The following is a 19,062-nucleotide window of genomic DNA, read 5'->3' on the forward strand; positions in this document are numbered from 1 at the left end:
GTTAATGAAATAATAGTCCTTCTAACTGTGTCTATCAAGATGAAGAGGGGATGCCACAAGGAAAAGTTTTTCTTTTTTTTTTTTTCTGTGGAGGAGAGGGGAAGTTATAGCAGCTGCATTATCCAAGAATAGACAATGCTAAACATGGGACTTGCTTTTGCACAGTCCACTGATTGCAGTCTGAATCAATACACGGAGACAGACTCTCATAATCTAGGATAAAGGCAGGCTGAGCTACAGGGTACATATTGTCCCCTGCAACAAAGCCTGGGTCCCACCCAAGTAGTCAGCCCAAGTCCACTGCTCATAAAGCCAAGGAGCTACAGAGCTATCTCACAACCTCCATCTTTCTCAGGGGAGCCAGACCAAGCACAGCAACAGCCCCACATGAGTCCTTGGCACTGGAACCACACTGGGAAATGGGGGTCCACTGGGTCCCATCCTGGCTCTTCTCCAAGCAGCCCCTTTCACTTCCACTCACCCCCGCAAAAAAAAACAAAACCAGACTGTGAAGCACCTTGAAAACACACAGCCAGAACAGCTCTACAAAAGGCAGTATCACCAGAAAACCCAGCACTGAGCAGCAGTTACAGGGGACCAGAGCGGTACTATAGCACAGAGGGTCTGCTCAGTACAGAGACAACTGTTGGTGGGAACTGTAATTCTACATGGAGTTTGAGAGCAGCAGCTGTACTGCTTCTTCAGGCCGGCTGCGACCTCACAACACTGCTGGTTTGGATGCATAGTACTAAGCATCAGCCAACAGACAGACCTTGCAGGATCCAAACTGACTTTGCACCTATTACTCAGCAATCCAGAGAAAAATCCCAAAACAAAAGCAGGTATTATATAGTTATAATAAGGCCTTATACTTAGATATTACAAAGGGTCAGAAACAAAACAAAAAATCATGTCTTAAAGGCTGGATTTGGATCCTAAACTGACACAGGCTCTCTCCAGTATAATCAGCAGACTTCGAAGTATGACAGCTACTCATAGCTAAACATAGCAGGATTGAGTTAACGGCAACCTGTAGTTGATCTTTTCAGGAAGTACAGAGGATAATCTACAACCTGCAGGTTTGACCTTTTCCTCCACTTGTACCAACATCCCTGTTACGGTATTTTAAGACAAAACAAAAATAAAAAAAAAAAAAACCACCAAAAAAACACCACAACCCCCCCCCCAAAAAAAAACCCAAACAAAAAAAACAACAAAAAATACCACACAAAAAACCTCAAACCAATCGCCTAAGTTTTTACTATTTTTCAGTACTGACAAAATCTGTTCCACTTGAAACTTCACAGTCAACTATAATTAAGGCACTGTAACACAAAGCATTGAGAAGAGGTGAGACACAATTTTACCAATGCTAGGAACCGTTTCAGTAGATCTATACAAGCTATTGGGAGTCAAATGGTAAATGCTAAATTAAGTCCATCTTCACTTTTCTAGTTTGTGGCTGTACTAACACCAGTAGTTTTTCCTAATACTGAGTTTTCCTACTAGGTAGACTACACAGATTAAACTTAAAACACATTACATAGATTACTATAAACTGCATTTCACACTTTCATCTGGATTTGGGCAACATTCTCCCCCAGTTATTAGTGCAAACCTTTGAAGGATTTGAACCATTATACTGACAGTTTCAAAGCAACTGATGTAAGCCTTCATTAAAATAATTGAGGAAGAAAAGCAGAAAAAAATTGCTTTAATACATATTTAAGTGAACACTTATATGTAATTGGAACTTCGTACTTTTTATTGTTATTAACAATTATTAGACCCTCATCTTAGTCCTGCTTCATTAGAATACACATTTGCAAGAACACCCAGCTTAACAAAGCAAAAGAAACCTGTGAGAAATTTAGTCTATTCTGTTCTTGACACCTAAATTGCCTCCAAGTTTAAGAGCACAATAGAAGACATAATGAATGAATACAACCAGGTTTGCACCTTCCCTATTTAGGTATGTCTCAGTTACCTTTTATAGATTATCCTTGTGAAGAACAATCTGCCTCCACAACCACATGCAAGCAAGGAGAACCTCCACTGCAAGTCTGCAAGTTCTTCGGGCAACAGTGCTAGGTGTGAGGATGTCAAATATATCACCACATTACCCAATTTCCAAACATATATGTCCTTTTCACTACTGCTATTATCTTTAAGTTCTGTTTTGTGACCAAAAGACATATGAAACATAACACAAAAGACTAATACAAAGCTTATGCAGAGATGGAGACTTCATGTTTGTTTGGTAGCAGTATTAAGACACATAATGACCTCTAAAACCATCTTACTAATCTAAAAAGCCTTCTTAGAAGTTGATATCAGTTGTTAATAGCCTAATTTTCTCAGTGTTTCTAATATTCTTTTTTTTTTGGGGGGGAGGGGTATCAGCTTACATTCAGCCTTCTGTAGTTGGAATTTAAAAATTACCCATTGAGAACTGTCAGCACTTGTAGTTAACACGGCCACAGTGCCATTAGAGTTGAGGCTCAGGAGAGAAACTGGAAATGGCCATTTTCCATCTCTGTTGCTAACTGATCCAAAATTCCCTTGGCAACCTGGTTGAAATTGCTAGACGAAGGATTCCTACAGACAAGGCTCCATATTTTAAATCCTCTCAGTTGAAAAACAGTACCCAATTTCAGTCATCATTATTTTCCAGCTTACCCAGCATTTGTCATGTTGTCTGCTTCAGTGGATATTCCTTCACTCTCAGCAAAGCCAGTCACAGAGAATTTCTGAGTATTTTGCATTTTAACACAAATTCTAACTGTTAGATTAATCATGAACCCTGCTAAATTTATGAGCCTGAAAAGCGTCAGTTGGCATGACTGAACTCATTGCAAAATGAAATTACAGACTTGTGACTTATTGCAACTGAGATGCTTCCCTCACTTTCATATCCAGAATTGATTTTGAAAGAATCACAGTAGACCTTGCGGCTCCTGCATCAGTAAAGGAAAAAAAAACAAAACTAAACTAAAATAAAACAAAATCAGCTTTGGAAGTCTCCTCTTTTTAAATCAATAGTCCTCACTGTGTGTTTTCAACCTCCAATTCCTTAATTTCTTGGTTTTAGATTTTTTTTCCTCCTTGCAGTATCTTTTGAACACATCCTTTTGTCTTCATGAACTAATGTATTTTTCAACCCTGAAAACAAAAAGAGATCAAACTTAAAATAAGAGCGTGGGAGGAAGAAAAAGCTTGTCTTACACCTGCCACCCCAGGATAATGGCTTCTGTTAACCTAGTTCAGGACCTAAGAGCCACAAGACACAACATACCTTGAATAGCAAGAGGTTTAAAGCAACACATTCCTCCATTCACATTGCTAGTACTTTTTTGGTGCAAACACTTATCTTTGTGCTAATAAAACAAACAATTCCACTGGAAGATAACTGTGCACTGAGTCGTCCAGTGCTGCTTTTGCAGGAAGATTCTCACTGGCACAACTTGGCCAGAGGCCTCTACAGCCTGTAGATTAGCAACTGCTCTGAAAGCAGCACCTGATCTTTGACCCATGGCAGCAGCAGTCAGTAAGCCCTCCTGAAAGCACTCCTGGGATCCAGAGGAAGGTTGCTGATGAAAACAGCAAAAGACAAGAGCTGGAAACCATATCCAGGTATAAGCTTCCTCTTCAGCTTTGCCTGTTCTGAGCAAGCATGGCTCACTAAGAAAGAAGCAGGAAATGTTTCATCTACTCAGTATGAAAATGTGCCTTTCAAGGATAAGATCTGCCCTTTTAAGTTTTCTCTAAATTTTAGGCTTTTAAGCTTTCCCACTTCGAGAATAATGGGAAACTGGGTTTGACACGAAGGAAATTAATTTTATTCATGTTAAGTTTTATGAAACAAGCAGAAGAGAAAAAAAATTAATCTTTCAATATCAACTTTTAAAAGCTGGACTTCTTCCAGACTATTTCAGAATCAAACAAAAACTGCTCTCCAAACGCCTCACACAATATTTCCACTAATACACATTCTCACTTTGAAGATTCTCAGCCTTTTTCCCAGATCAATTTGCTAAACTCTTCACTTTGAAACAAACCTGTTCATACTGATAGCAAAACGCTTGTTCTGAGAGAAGTCACATTAGAAGAGGTGCAAAGTCAGAATGTGAAATAACTGCTATTAGAATTGAACAAGTTGAATAAACCTAGCTGGACTGAAGACAACTCAAAGGCAATTCATTCTCACTATAATTTAAGAAAATTACATGAATTACATAAGTAATCATTTCAGAAGGAAGGATACATCAGCAAATAACTTGGATTATCAATAGCTTTCATTACCCTAATACCTCCTTTGTATTAAACAGTACTCCAAGGCATCTGCTATTTATATTTTTCCTCAGGCATCTTCTTAAGGTAGGACTATCTCCATCCCTAAGCACTACTTTCACACTTGACTTTCAGGCAGCCCACTCTGACATGTACCAGAAGAAGCCCTGTGCCCATGTATAAGCTATTTCACAAAAATGAAGGTACCAAGGAATTAAAAATTGTTTCACAAAACAATGCAGGAGTTGCTTGCCAAATTCAGAAAGAAAGAAAATCTTAACTTAGTCTCCAGCAAAACAAGGAAAAGATACCCGGTTCTGCTTTGCTTGGAAAAGATAAAGCCTTTTGACTATATATATATAAAAAAAAAATCTGAACTCCTGTGTATACACAGAGATTTACAAATTAACTAGAACTGGTAGAGCTTTTCTAGAAACATCAGAACACCCACTTTCAAAGACACTATCATACAAACAACCCCTCATTACTTTAAGCATAAAAATAAGATTTATCCAATACACACACACAGCTTATTGGATCACCTTTACAACATTATCACACACGAGACCCAACAATTCCACTCTGCAAAAAAAACAACTCAAGCCCAGATAACATCTTATCAGCAAATTACTAATACTAACAAATTCGGCAGCATCTAAAGCAAAGACTAAGAACAGATCAGTGTTCAAATGGCAAAAGCATCTGGACTTTATAATGGCACACAGAGTTCTGCATCCACCATAAAACTGAATCTCTAACAGTTATGTTAGGAAGTTTGGGGTAAAACCAGACTCCTTTTAATAAAATCAAAGCACACATAATCCCATTAGGAATGTTCTAGATCAGCTGTCCTCATCACAGAACTAACCAAACTGGGAAATTACATATACTAAACTCTGGTGTTTACTGCCTATTTAAAGTCAGACTTGCACACAGCAGTGCTCAGTCCCCCCTCTCCTTTAAAGAGAAGGGGACTGCAAACTGTCAAAGTGGGAAATTTCCATTAAAATGTTAATGATAAAGTATTAAGGTATAGTTGAATAAACACTGCAGGCATTTTTACTAGGAAAATGACATTTAATATTCAGTTTCTTCTCCAAAGTTATGTGTAACATGAAAGTTCAAAATAACTTTTAAATACAGTGGTTACTTGCCATTTAGCATCAGAAAAGTTGGCTGAAGCAGACTGAAATTAAACACTTCCTCCTACCCAAATAAATTTTACTGAGTCTATAATCATAGAGCATTTCTTTCATGGCTAAAATTCTTTAGCACTTCCATAAATACAAGGTGTTTACCCCACTAACAACTGGTCTATGTGATGAATTTTCAAACTTCATTCAGCTCAGCTATAGTTTAGGTTTTCTTGTACAAGCTATTTAAACATTTATTCACCTTACCCCCTGACATTCTGTACTCTTGGCAGACCTTGTCTGGGGATTAACAGCCCAATAATCAGCTACAACACTACCAGTCCAGACATGGGTACCTGGTACTGCACATCCTTTTGCTAGAAAGATAAGCAGTAATTAACATTAAAGATACTGAGCTGATGCTTCAGTAACACAGAACACGGTAACAGAGTGACCACATCACAGCTCTAGCCTGTAGCAGGTTAGATACAGTGAATCAATGGTTCCACATCTTTAAAAAGTGAAATACAGACTTTTACAGATCATACTAAACAGAGCAAGCAGCTGCACCTGTGCTCCCTAGTGCCTGAGGGTTTCAAGCACAGAAATACAAATTCCCATGTGTTTGACGCAGCCCTTCTGAAAGCAAGAGCTGATTAAGTGAAGACATTTCAGAAACATATAAATGCTTCTTTCCATACGTCATCTGTCTCAAAAAAACAGTGCTCACAGATCTATATTTCAAGATGTGGATCCTGAAATAAAGTTTCCTAGGCAGACTATGCAGACAAGAGGTTCTTATTCCTTCCCCTGAGAAGCAGAGACAAGAGCAGGCAGCAATGCAATGACAGGAAAACAGACATTAAGGACCCAAAAGCAGTAACACCCTCTTACAGCTTGAACCTTGCCATTGCTCAAGATTTTGTGTAAGTGAAGCTCTCATGCAAGCACAGCACTTGCTCCTCCTAGTCATGGCTACACAGCTCAGGCACTTGACAAACCTCCTCAAAGCTGGTAGTTCCCCATCGCTACTTTAATGTCCCTTCCAACACAAACTATTCTATGATTTGACCAAGGAGCCCTCATTCAAAGAAAAAACCCACACATACAAAGTAAGAGTATTACATCCATACACTAAAGAGCAACAAATGCCCCCTACAGTACCCAAGTCAGTCCTTGAGAAGGGGAGCCTGACAACTGGGCTTGACAGACATGCTTGTCCTTGGCTCACCTCCACCTCTCTCACCCAGAGCATCTTTCATTACTTTGGAGGGGGTGTGTGCTGGGGTTTTTTTGTTTGGTTTGGGGGGGGGGGGGTTTTTTTTTGGGGGGTGGTTATGGTTGGGTTTTTTTTTTTGAATGAGGAACATCTTTAAAGTGATGAAATAAAACACTTCCCCCTCAAAGTGGAAACACTGTAATTTTTCACAGGCAACTCCTTTTTTACTACTTGGTGCAACTTCCCCCCACAAACCACACAATTTATTTTACTCTCCTACCACCTCAAAAATCATTAGCATGCCACTTCCACATGGCAATCCAAGCTAGGTTTAACTAGCTGCAAATTATCTTCTCTGTTCCTTACACTGGAGAACCTGAACTGATGTAAACTACAATCCCATCATATATAAGGTCAGGTTGCAGGAGCTGGTTGTACCAAGCCAACTGCCCATTGGTCTCCCTAGTTCCCTTTCCCCCTTACTCTATGATTTGCCACACCACTCAGAGACAACCGAGCTCATCACAGCATTAGAAAATAGTCACCTTTTGCTGGTTTCACTGAATGGTTATGGTTTATGAAAAAGTCAAACACAAAAGATACAGCAGAAGCACACAGTGGGCAACAAGACCAGTTCTTCTGGTGACAGCAGTCAGGTTAAAAATTCACAAGATATCCAGGGTCACCCTTAGACATCCTCAGTAGCACCACTGACAAGATCAAAAATACTTGTCAGTGAACAGGACTTTGGAAATATATTTTTGAGCTTACAGCTCATACACTCATCTGTTTCTCTGAATATTGTAACACTGCCTAGAGACACATCTACCACCTCCTCCAGTGGTATTTTAGAAATACCCATGAACCACAGAAATGTTTTAAACTTCAAAAGAGGCTTACAACCATAAATCCCAGGGGTTATAAGCATCTTGCAGCTTAAAGTGAGGCACCTCAACCCTAGAAAGAGGATTCAAGTCTCATCTCTGTGTTTTATTTGCTACCCTTAGCAATAAATACTCTTTCTTTGCAATGAGATTCCTGCATTCTTAACCTTCCACCACACTCCACACAGGAGAACCAGAACAGGATTCATAACCCTGAGTCTGGCATGCCAAGAACTGTTAATGTTGCAAAATTTAAGCCTTCTGAATTTAACCCCATATAACCTAACAGCAAATAGATCTGTAGAACAAAATAAAAATTAAGCCAGATCTTCCACCTTTACCTTCCCCTAAAAGAAGCTGCACCTTGTGCCTTGAAGTTTCTATGGGAGAGGGTCAGCAAAAATAACAGGGTGGGGAGGATTCATCAACCAATTTCCTCTTCAACAAACCTGTGCTGCATCATAGATATTTTAGTTTGCAAAATCAGCAAAGAATTCGCAATTTTCTTCAACATCCGTTACTTTCTGTGTACCACAAGAATTCTATTTTGAACGAGTCCTACACATTGCATCTATTTCACTGAGCATAGAATGATACAACCTGCTACTGTCCTGCCTTTCCTCTGTCATGTTAACCTGAATTTCTGATATTCAGATATTCCATCAGTTGGTTAAAGAAATGTTCTGGTAATTGCTTAAAGACCAATTGCATAGTCTTACTACAAAACAAAGAACTTTAAGCACATTAAACTATTCTCATAACCTTTCAGACAAACCCAATGTGGTACTTCTATCCCAAAAAGAAGAGTCATAAAAAATAAATAAATAAAAAAAAATTCTTATATGTATGTGAAGAACATCCCTAATTTTGCTCTGGACCTTAAATGTTCCCAAATATATTAGAATTATAAGAAAATGCATATTAATGACAGCGTTCTTGGTTAGGTCCTTTATAAATGTTACTGGGACTAAGTCTTGTGCGGGGGGTATGGGAACATGAACTCCTATCTTCAGGAAAGTAAAAACAACTTCTAAATTGCATTAAAGGAAAGGATTAGCATTAAAACCCAGGAACTTCTGTAACCCAGTTCCAGATTTAAAACAGCAGATAATGAAGTCCCCAAAGAAAACAGAATTATGCAGTATCTAATTTAATACAGTAATGCAGCTTGCCTTAGCACTTAAATGAGACTGATACACATATGCTCCGTACCAACATTACTAGGGGAACTTCGCTTAGGGGTTTGTTGTTTTGGTTTTTTTTTTGTTTTTTTTTTAACAGCCTATTGAAGCTAAGTAAGTATTCGTTAATAACACCTGACATGGCAACTGATGGCTTGTATTTAAAAGATGAAAACAAGACCATCCTTGCTCCTTCCCTAAATTAATAATTGTCTTCAATCATTCCGAGATGCCTAAAAGAAACAAGCACTAAGAATTACCAGAATTTAACAAACTACTTTGCTTAGATCTTAAGAGCTATTAAGTCCAGAGTGGAAAGATTATTCTCAGTTTCACATAAACGGCTGTTAAGAGAAGCAATTCCCAATGTATTTTGCACTAGCATCATTCCCCACTTTCTGAAAACAGTATGTCCCAAGAATTAGGCCTGCAGCTTTAAACAACCTATGTTTACTGGCCCTACCAGCTATACATGCCTTAGAAATGCTGCACCACATGGTAATCCAAGGAAACATCAGTTTAAAACACAATTTTCAGCCATCAACTGCTGGTGGTATCCACAAATGCCACAAAGCCTATCTGAAAGCAATTCCTGGAAGATGGAATTAATCCCGATTTTCAAAATACTACAGCTATAGCCATTTCACACCTACCACAGAATAGCAGTCCTCAGAATCTGCGGGTGATATGACGCAAGAATGGCAGATGCCACTCTCCACTGAAGAAACTAGGACAGCAATTCACAGTAGACTGATCTAGTATCTCTGCATAGAATTAGACTGGATGCAATGCCATCTCAAATAGATGACTCAACAAATCATTACCTATTTCATAGAGATAAAAGCAAACATAGTTGCAGCTACTCAGTTTTTATACATGTGATACGTCTCACAGCAGAAAGATGCACAGTAGAAAATCAAAAGACCATCTTTGAAATCGGAAAGGAAGCTTACACAGAATTTACCTAGACAAAAAACTAAAGCAGTAAACTGAATAAGCCACTTTTATGTAAAAGCCACATTAAGAGGACTTCAGTAAACATGTTTGTACTTAATCATTAGCAAGATAAACTGTACCTTCACCATCACATCATTAATAATTTTAGCCCTTGCTGACATTTTGCCTTCACCAATTGGTCCAATTTTCCACTGGATCTAATGCTATAAAAAGCAAGACATCCATTCAATTACTACCACTTACTTAGGATTAGAGGGCTGCACAGCTTTTACTTGTAGAAACCCCTACTTCTAGGGCTATTCCATAAGGGGACAGAACAGATATAGACATACCATTATCAGGAGGAAAGGCTAAGGCAACAAGCAAAACCCAGTTTGTTCAATAACAGTCATACAGTCATAGAATGGTTTGAGTTGGAAGGGACTTTAAAGATCATCTAGTTCCAACCCCTCTGCCAGGGGTAGGGACACCTCCCACTAGACCAGGATGCTCAAACCCCCATCCAACCTGGCCCTGAACACTCTCAGGGATGGGGCATTCAGCATCATACAACCACTTAGGCAGATTATTAAAAATGAGACAGGCATTCTGGGCTGCATTCAGCCTGCCTGATTTCATGGCATTAACTGAAAGGGTTAGAAATGCAGTGTTTTGGTTCACCTAAGTTCTGAATTAGCCCTTGATCTGAGTTCTCCTATCTCCAGTGACTGTACACTGTAGTCTAGGGCACCTGGTCTGTTGACTGGTGCCATAGCCAGTTAAGACATCATGGCATCTACTAGAAGCAGACAGCAAGACAATGTGGTAGTAGTCAGGAGACCTACCACCACTCATGGATTTGAGATGTGTTCTCACCTCTGAAATCTATGTCCTATCGCAAGACAATCAGCAGTTATCTGCTCACGTAGACAGAGCTACAGATGCCTGTCTACTGAAGAGGCACAGAGCCATCATTACCTATGCCATGCTACTGGCAGCCTCTCTCCAATGCTGAGATCACTCCTGCATCTAGAAGAAACCACAGGGAAAAAGCTCCTGAATGCACAATCCTCAGCTCAGGTGGCACTTTTTGAGGGTGAGGGAGGCAAGCATGCAGGACTATTTCTAAATTGTACTAGATCATAGTTTCAATAGCCATATGTACCAGATCCATGTCACTTCCTTTCAGCAACAACACAGCCCCTCAGATTCTTTCTCCCTCACCCAAAGCTCCAGTGCTAGCACTTTCAGAAGTAGAAACAGGGAACCAATCTTGTTGAAAACAAATCTGGAAAAAAGAAAGCACCTGTATCATTTATTCAGTTCAAGAAAGATATATACAAACAGTCCTAGGATGTTAAACTGCAATTTAGTGCAAGAAGCTTAGCCATTATCAGACACAACTGGAGACAAGTCGCAGTCCAGCATCTCAAACAATTCCAGGATACATCCCACTTCCAAAAAGTTCTGAATAGCTAAATTTTTTTATTTTCTGAAATACAGAAGATTAAAGAGAGTGATAAACTATCAAAGCAACTAAATTTTTATGTATGAGAGCAAACATCCAACAGAAGAAGGAAAGCCATCTTGTAGAAAACTTTCTTTTCAAGCCAAGCACTCACTCATTCATAGGAAAACACTGCAGTACATTATCAGAAATTAAGATAGGAAATTGAGGAATATGGAAATTAAGACTCAGATGCTCAGAAGGATTTTCATCCTGGTTTTCCTCAAAAATAATTATTTTGATTGACTTTTTCATCATCCTTCAGATTTTCAAAACCAGAATAACACTTTCACAGTTCACAGCACCTCACTGTATTTGGTGTATCTGCATTTCTACCTCAGCACAGAGTGTCTCAGATGAAAGGAAGAACTAAATCTACAGTACTAGAATAGCAATTTAACAGTTGTTAAATTAGTATGTATTAAGACAAAATTTTTTACTTGAATGATAAATATTTTTTACTCTGTAAGATCTGCAGAATTGTGTCCTTAGCTTAAAGTCAACAGATACTGTAGGCAGATAAACCATGTTTACTTTTTCTAGTCTCAGTTATGCTCTATGCATGATCTTGATCCATGCATGGGCAAGATACTAAACACTATGTGGATATGACTGCCTGGAGAACAAACTCTTGCTTGTAACGGGTTAAAACTTAAACGGGAGGTTTAGATTGGATATAAGGAAGAAATTCTATACTGTTAGGGTGGCGAGGCACTGGAATGGGTTGCCCAGGGAGGTTGTGAATGCTCCATCCCTGGCAGTGTTCAAGGCCAGGTTGGATGAAGCCTTGGGTGATATGGTTTAGTGTGAGGTGTCCCTGCCCATGGCAGGGGGGTTGGAATTAGATGATCTTAAGGTCCTTTCCAACCGTAACTATTCTATGATTCTATAATAGCAATGTAAACAATGTCCAAAGCAAGAGTTAATTACACAGAGAATAACCAATTACAACTGAAAATAAAACTGAAGTACAGGACCATGTGAGGTAACAGACATGAAACTGTATTGTATTATACCATATGCAAATATAGGTCATTTCTGAGGTGCAGATTCTGTACTTCCAAGAATGATGAAAACTTTTAGATAGTACAAACACACACCTCCTTAAAAGGGTGTACTGTACCTGAACAGACAGTAAAGAAATATTTATGTATTTTGGCTGTTCAGGTGTGTGCCAAGCCAAACTTACAAGCTCTCCTTTAATGCGTTTGAACAATTATAAGCATTCATATTGCAGTACTGAGGAAAAACAACAACCTTATTTGGAGGATAACACTAACAGTGTTGAGTACTCTTTATGAAAATCCAAGACACAAAGGATTCAGGTTGGTAAAAAGGCCAAGAGAAAACCTGAAAATTATCTTGATGTACCACTGTGCTATTCCTGGAGGCAGCACAAAAATGAATGAGCTTAGTTACTATCACATTCATTACAGACTGGTGGAGGAGTCTCCAGGCCATCTAAGCTAGCAGGTCAGAATTTGCCCAGACAAAATAAAACCTGAAGGAGGAGGAAAAAAAAAAAGAGAAAGGCACCACATAATGCTATTACAGACATTTAAATGAAATTATAAATACTCCATATTCAATATTAGCATGATGCACCTATCCAAAACACACCAGAAGTGCTCAACATTCAGTGATTCTTCTATTTGCCAGCTGCATACTATGAATACAAAAATATATGTAATCAACTATACAAAGTCTGATACAAAAACAACAACTTCTAGTAAATATCCTAGCAAGAAGACACAGGCCAAATGAATCACAGTCCCTCATTCCCCTGCACAAGACTTGCTTTCTGCTACCAAGCTAAGAGAAATAGGGCTGCCCAGTTGCTCAAAGACTGAGGGGCTTTTTACAGGCTGTATTCTTTACATAGGAAAACCCAGGTATGACACAGTTGAGAGGTGCTTTAAACTAACAAATTGCCTCTGAGAAACCAACTCATGTCATTAAAATAAATAAATAAATGAAGTAATCTTCAGGTGTAAATAAAATATGCACACAAATGTCATGACACTCTTTCAAAGCCACCCCGTGCAAATCCAGTTAAAGAAAGGTCACATTTCATAAGAGATGCTTTTCACATAGGCACTGTAACCTATAGAGAAATAAGAAAGATGCAAGCAAAATGGAACATCAATATTAAATTAACCTCTGACAATGTTCAAGGCCTGTTAATACAAGAGAATATGTAATTAATTCTAACCATTAACTAGACTACTAATAATTTAGTATTAGTGGGGAGGGGAAGGAAAGAAAGGGGAGTATGAGTGGGAAGGGGAAGGAAAGAAACCCCCAAAAGCCACTATATCAGTAAATAACTGTTAAAATATGAAATGCAAAACCAACATCACAATTGAATCCTATAAAACCTGGTGTATTTAAGACCTTAAACCAAACACACTCATTCTCGTATATGGTATTTTCAGGCTGTGTTAGGGAATTTGATGTACAGGTGATATATGTTTCAACCTGAAAAGTGATGACTCGTAAATGCAGACTCTGCATTGATTGGGACTAAGAAGAACCTGGGCAGAAAACCTGGCCCAGCAAAAAGCACTAAACCTTCACTAGTACCACGTTAGTGACAGCTAAATTCTTTCTCTGGCTTTTTATATCAGATTAAGTCTCCCAGGCTTTTTGGAAGCAACATCACATCTCATTTCTGTAAATGAACAATAGTCAGCAGAAATATCACATTAAACAGACTTTGACAAGAAAATAGCCAGCCTTAAAAAAAAAAGTATATACTTTACAAAGGCCTATTAGAAACCAGGGGAAAAAGCTGCAAAATTCATCTATCCTACGCTGCGACGTAAGCCAGCCACAGCCACCAGAGCACAGCCTTTCTGTCTCTGTAGCCCTGTGGTTACAGCAACCTGTACAAATCAAATGAGTATCAACTGTCTTTTTGTAAGGAAAAATACCCACCGATTATTTACCACAGAATTTAGATTACTACTTGAATAAGAAACAAATATTACAGCAAGCAATTAGACAAGCCAGCAATTAAGTTTCATGGCTACTCGCTTCACATAAACTGGTCTAGTGTTACTGAGTTGCAGAACAACACACCCAAGAACAAAATTAGATTACTGTTAAACACCTTTAGAAGGAAGGAACATACTTGCTTTTCCCTCATACTATGCAAACAAAGTAAAAATACAAACTCAATTCTTTTAGTTACTAAACAAAAGTTAGACCTGGCTTATATAATTTGTGAACCAAGTTTCTACTTGTGTCATTCCCTGTATGGGGAACAAATTACTGTGTCTCCACAGATTCTTACTTCAGCAGTTGATGAATTAATGCCTTTGAAAGCAGACTATCCTCACTCAAAACCTTAAGTCAACATACAAAGATATCAGCTAACTAAAGACCCAAGCATTTAACAGCCACTAAGAATTCACTTGCAAGGCAAACCGAGTAACTAGGGGAGTCTGGCAGTTACACACTCAGTGTGCCCATCAACAAACTGCAAAGCCTTGGAAAAGCCAAGGTACCTTTAGTCCTAATGGATTATGGAAACAAGTTTAACAGTCTAAAATCAGTCCACTGCTGAAAGAGGAGCCTCAACACAGATTCAAACTGCATTAATCAAGTTTAAACAATAAAAGTAGAAGGAAAGAAAAACCCTTACAGTTTAGGGGTTTTTTCCCTAGAAAAAGAACAGACTCAAAGTGGTCACATCTAGACTAGGAACAATCAGCATACAGCAAGAGTGATTCTGGCCAAGTGTACCAGTATAGAGTCTTTTTATAGTTTCAGTATTACTTGTGCCTTCAGTATTACTTGTACCTGCTAGAATTGTGCCCTGTGAAGAAGCCCAGGCCAATGACCAAGTACGTATCTACAGAAAGCAGTTCTGGCTAAGAAACATTCTGGGTATACCCAAAGATTAAAGAATACAGATTACAGTCCAATTCAACAGGAAATTCCAGACTGCTGTTTCCTAGACGAGGAAAGGTAGCAGAAAAAATTATAAACTGTTTGATCCAAGTGGTTTTTTAGTCCACTGCATCTGAAAACACTACTTCACTTATAAGACTAATAATTTTGGTTCTGGCTTCAATATCAAAACCCACCAGCTAAACCTCAAAAATCCTACAGATTCAGCACTCAAACTGAAATGTAAAGGTGCTCTTGAGGAAAACATGAAGCTGCTCATTTTGGCATCTATATTCTTCTTTCAGCCAGTTTCTCACACACAAATCACCTGTCCTGACACACTTTCAGTCACAGTTCTGCAGAAACAGAAAATACATAAATTACTACCCAGAAACATCTTTAAGCCATCACATCTGGTAACTACAGAACACTAGGACCCTACAAAGTATTACTCTGTAATTACAAATACTGATCAAGCAATTCAAGTTTTCACAGAGATATCTCCTACAACACACTTAAAAGGATTCTGGATGAATATGTAACTGCAGTTACACATGACACGATGCCATTAAAACTTCTAGACTGATTGCAGCCTATTAATGCTTGTAGGTCTCAGTCAGTAAAAAAGAAAAACAGTCTTCCTGATCTTGCCCATTATGAAGGTTTTCCTCTTTCTGATGAAAGATCTGTTTTAATTATACGTCATATCAGTTCAAAATTGGTATTTGATAGATCCCAGAATTAAGATGAGAACAAACCCTCTTTCAGACACAGCTGTGTCAATCTGAGGTTACTCCACTTAGCCCATCCCTAGCTCCTCATCCTCCACTTTCTGCTGTTACCACCCACATCAACATGCCAGCTGAGAAAAGCAGAACAGTCTCCAATGCATTTGAGGTTTTATTAGCCAGGCCAGCTTAAAACAGTTTGCTATAGGTCTTTGTTAACCCAAGTAATGTTATGGAAACATACAGTCACAGAAAAGCTCAAGGAAATTTAAATCAGAGCTACTACAGCACCATCTCCCACCATTATCTCATTCACTTCAACAGGAAGTCCCATTCCTACCCCCTGAGTTGGATGGTCAGCCAGTTCAGAAAAATGATCAGGCCAAAATGTAACAAAACATAAAAGCAATTCATTACCAGCCTGATTAACTCCTTGACTTTGCCTAACTCACAGCCACAAAGGCTTCCTTGCCAACAGAGGAAGATGCATAGTCAAGAAGGCAGGACCACCACAGTCCCAGTTTAAGCTGCCAAGTTTCTTGACAAGTTTAGGCAAAACTAAAACAGAGATGCTTCAGAAAAGCATGTTCATAGACACCTCCTTTTCCTCCTCTGTGAGCAATAACATTTGCATAGCCATGAAGTCAGCCAGCTGATTCAACTAAAGCTCAACATTTTTCTGCACTACCGTTTTCAGCTGGATCAGCAAAGGACGTCTATCAGGGAATAGCAGCTCCTTTTGGTGAAAGCATCGCCAAAGAAACCAAAGCTGCTCTGGTGGCAATGCAATGACATGACTGTAGAGGATGTGTTAAATCTTAGCTTGATCGAGCTTATGCTTGGAATTCTGCAGAAAAAGAAAGACAATACGCTTTAATGTCACTTATTAAAATTGAGATCCCTGGGCTGAAAAAGTAACCTATAATTTTAATATATCTGATCAACATAAATTCCAAAAGCAAGACTAAGTCCACGATTTCACAATACTTTAAACCTAGCCTACTTGATAAGCTGGCAAAATGAAGAAAAATATAAATAACCTTTGACACCTCCCCCACAAAAAAAAAAAAAGATCAGCAGAGTGCCAGATGAGTGCAGGGCCCTAAAGTCCAACCAGCTTAGACTGCCAAGAGAATCCCTTACCTGAGAGATTCTATAAAACATCTGTTCTAGAGTGAAGGAGACTGAATTTCTATAGTATTGGAGTGATTTCTTTTTTCCCCCCGATGTGATGCAGCTTCACCAACATTACTAGTGGAATAAAATCAGCTATAGGTGGAATTCAAGAATCCTGCATGGTACTGTAACGAGCTCAGACGAGCATGTGATACAAAAATCTGCTACGATATGTTTTCCTGATAACCCCTATTCCTGGGGAGGCAAGCACTCCTCAAGGATTTTCACTGTCATTTCAGAAAGTTTTGATCCCACCATGCTCATTATGGTAGTGGAAAAAAGTACTTGCAGATCATACCAACACCAATCAAATTACAAAATGTAATACTTAGATGTCTTGCAAGTCTCAGGATCCCAGCATGGCTTCTTGGTTTGGACTTTTTTCTTCCTAAATGCTATCAGCTACTAATACAAACCCATAGGGCTGGACAATATCAGGGTGAGAAGATAAACTTTTCTACTCTGTCTAGTTTACATGGACCTTCAGTTTCCACACATTTAAGAGAAGTAATAAATGTTGGAAAGCAGTTCCCAGACTGAAAAGTAAATTTTCTGCTAATAAGGATTTAAATGGCTAATTTGAATTGCATTTCATACGTATACTTTAGGAAAACATTTCTTTGATGTGTTATGTTTAGAGTTCTGTAAATCAGAGTTTTCACTGAGGCTTAAAACCAACACCTTATTCAATTATAGATTAAAAAGAGCTTACTGTAGGATAACTCAGGCTAACAAAGGAGTTTAAGCACACATCTCATTCTCTTTTTTGTTTGTTTTTTTTTTTTTACTTTGTTCACATTTTTTATTTCAGTCGTAAGATTTTTGCTAAGGAAAAAAAAAAACCAACCCAGCATTTCCACAGAGAATTGCCAAGAGATGAAGAAATGGAAAACACGCACTGATGAGCAGAAAAACAATACTGTTTCTCTATGGTAACGATTAACTTCTGCATAATTATAAAGACCATTTTAAACGTAACCATAGATCAATAAGACAAACAGAACTGATGAGTCAAAAATCCACTTAAATATTTACACTTTTTGCTACAAGCCTTACCTAGAGTAATAATGTAGCCAAACATAATGACCCTGCCTTCCATTTTACTCGCTCTCCTCATTCGGGAGCCTATCTGGAGGGGCAGGAAGATAAAAAATACAACAAAAAGCAAAACAAAGCCCCTCAAATGGTACAGTTGGACAGCATTAACTGCTGTAAGTATCTCCAACTCCGGACAGCTGAATTGAGAAACATTGATATCAACATTGAAAATAGAATAGCACAGAGAAAACAACCCAAAAGCTCCCTTCTTATTTCATAAACCATTAATGAATAGGTTACATAAATCTAGTGGACAGAAGGAGTTGTAGACCCGAGCTGCTGCAAAACATTAACTCTGCTCTGAGAGATACACCCTTTTATTCTTCAAGACTGTTCATCTCCCCCAAAGCAGTAAGTGTGTAAGTAATAAAAGGATTTAGGCGCATTCGAAATAGAAGCTGCGTTTTAACCCCTCATTATCTACTAGAAGCAGAGCGGAGCGCTCACCATCGGTGAGCCCTCTCCAGGCACATAGCAGCCCACCCCCCGCTTGACTCCCTGTTGCTCACCAGTCCCCCCAGCACGCCACAGGACAAGCTGAACCCGGCCGCCTGTTCCTTTGTGCAGCCTGGCGGACTGCTGCACAGGCTGAAAGGGGCCGGCAGAGCCACGAACTGGGTAAAAAAGAGGCGAGTTTCTCTGCTTACGGGGCCCTTTTCCCTACAACTCCCACTACCAGGCCGGGTCGTCAGCGCTCCCGCCTCAGAGCCTCGTCCCAGCGCCTCCCAAACTTCACAGCGTTCCAACCCCGGCTCAGATGAGGCGGAGGATTTCGGGGAAGCCCAAGCTTCGCGGAGCCCTGACGCCCCCAGCTCGCTCCTGCGGCCGCACGCAAAGCCGGGAGACGATACAAAGCGCCGCGCACGGCTAGAGCCAGCCCGGGAGCGGCCGTACCAGAGAGACCCTCTGTCTGAAACCTAGTCGCGATTCAAGGCCTAGGAGAAACCTAAGGCACAGGCAGCTCCAGGAGAAGGAGACCAGGAAGCGGCAGCGCCCCGGGGGTCGCTCCCACGGGC

General features: G+C 39.4%; 1 protein-coding gene across 12 annotated transcripts in view; it reads right to left on the reverse strand.

Annotated features, from left to right (window-relative positions):
* Positions 1-19,062, reverse strand: part of NUMB (NUMB endocytic adaptor protein) — a 105,794-nt gene that overhangs the window by 86,324 nt on the left and 408 nt on the right. The gene's annotated exons all lie outside the window — the stretch shown is intronic.

This window comes from Melopsittacus undulatus, chromosome 4 (genome assembly GCF_012275295.1).
Source record: "Melopsittacus undulatus isolate bMelUnd1 chromosome 4, bMelUnd1.mat.Z, whole genome shotgun sequence".
Lineage (NCBI taxonomy): Eukaryota > Metazoa > Chordata > Aves > Psittaciformes > Psittaculidae > Melopsittacus > Melopsittacus undulatus.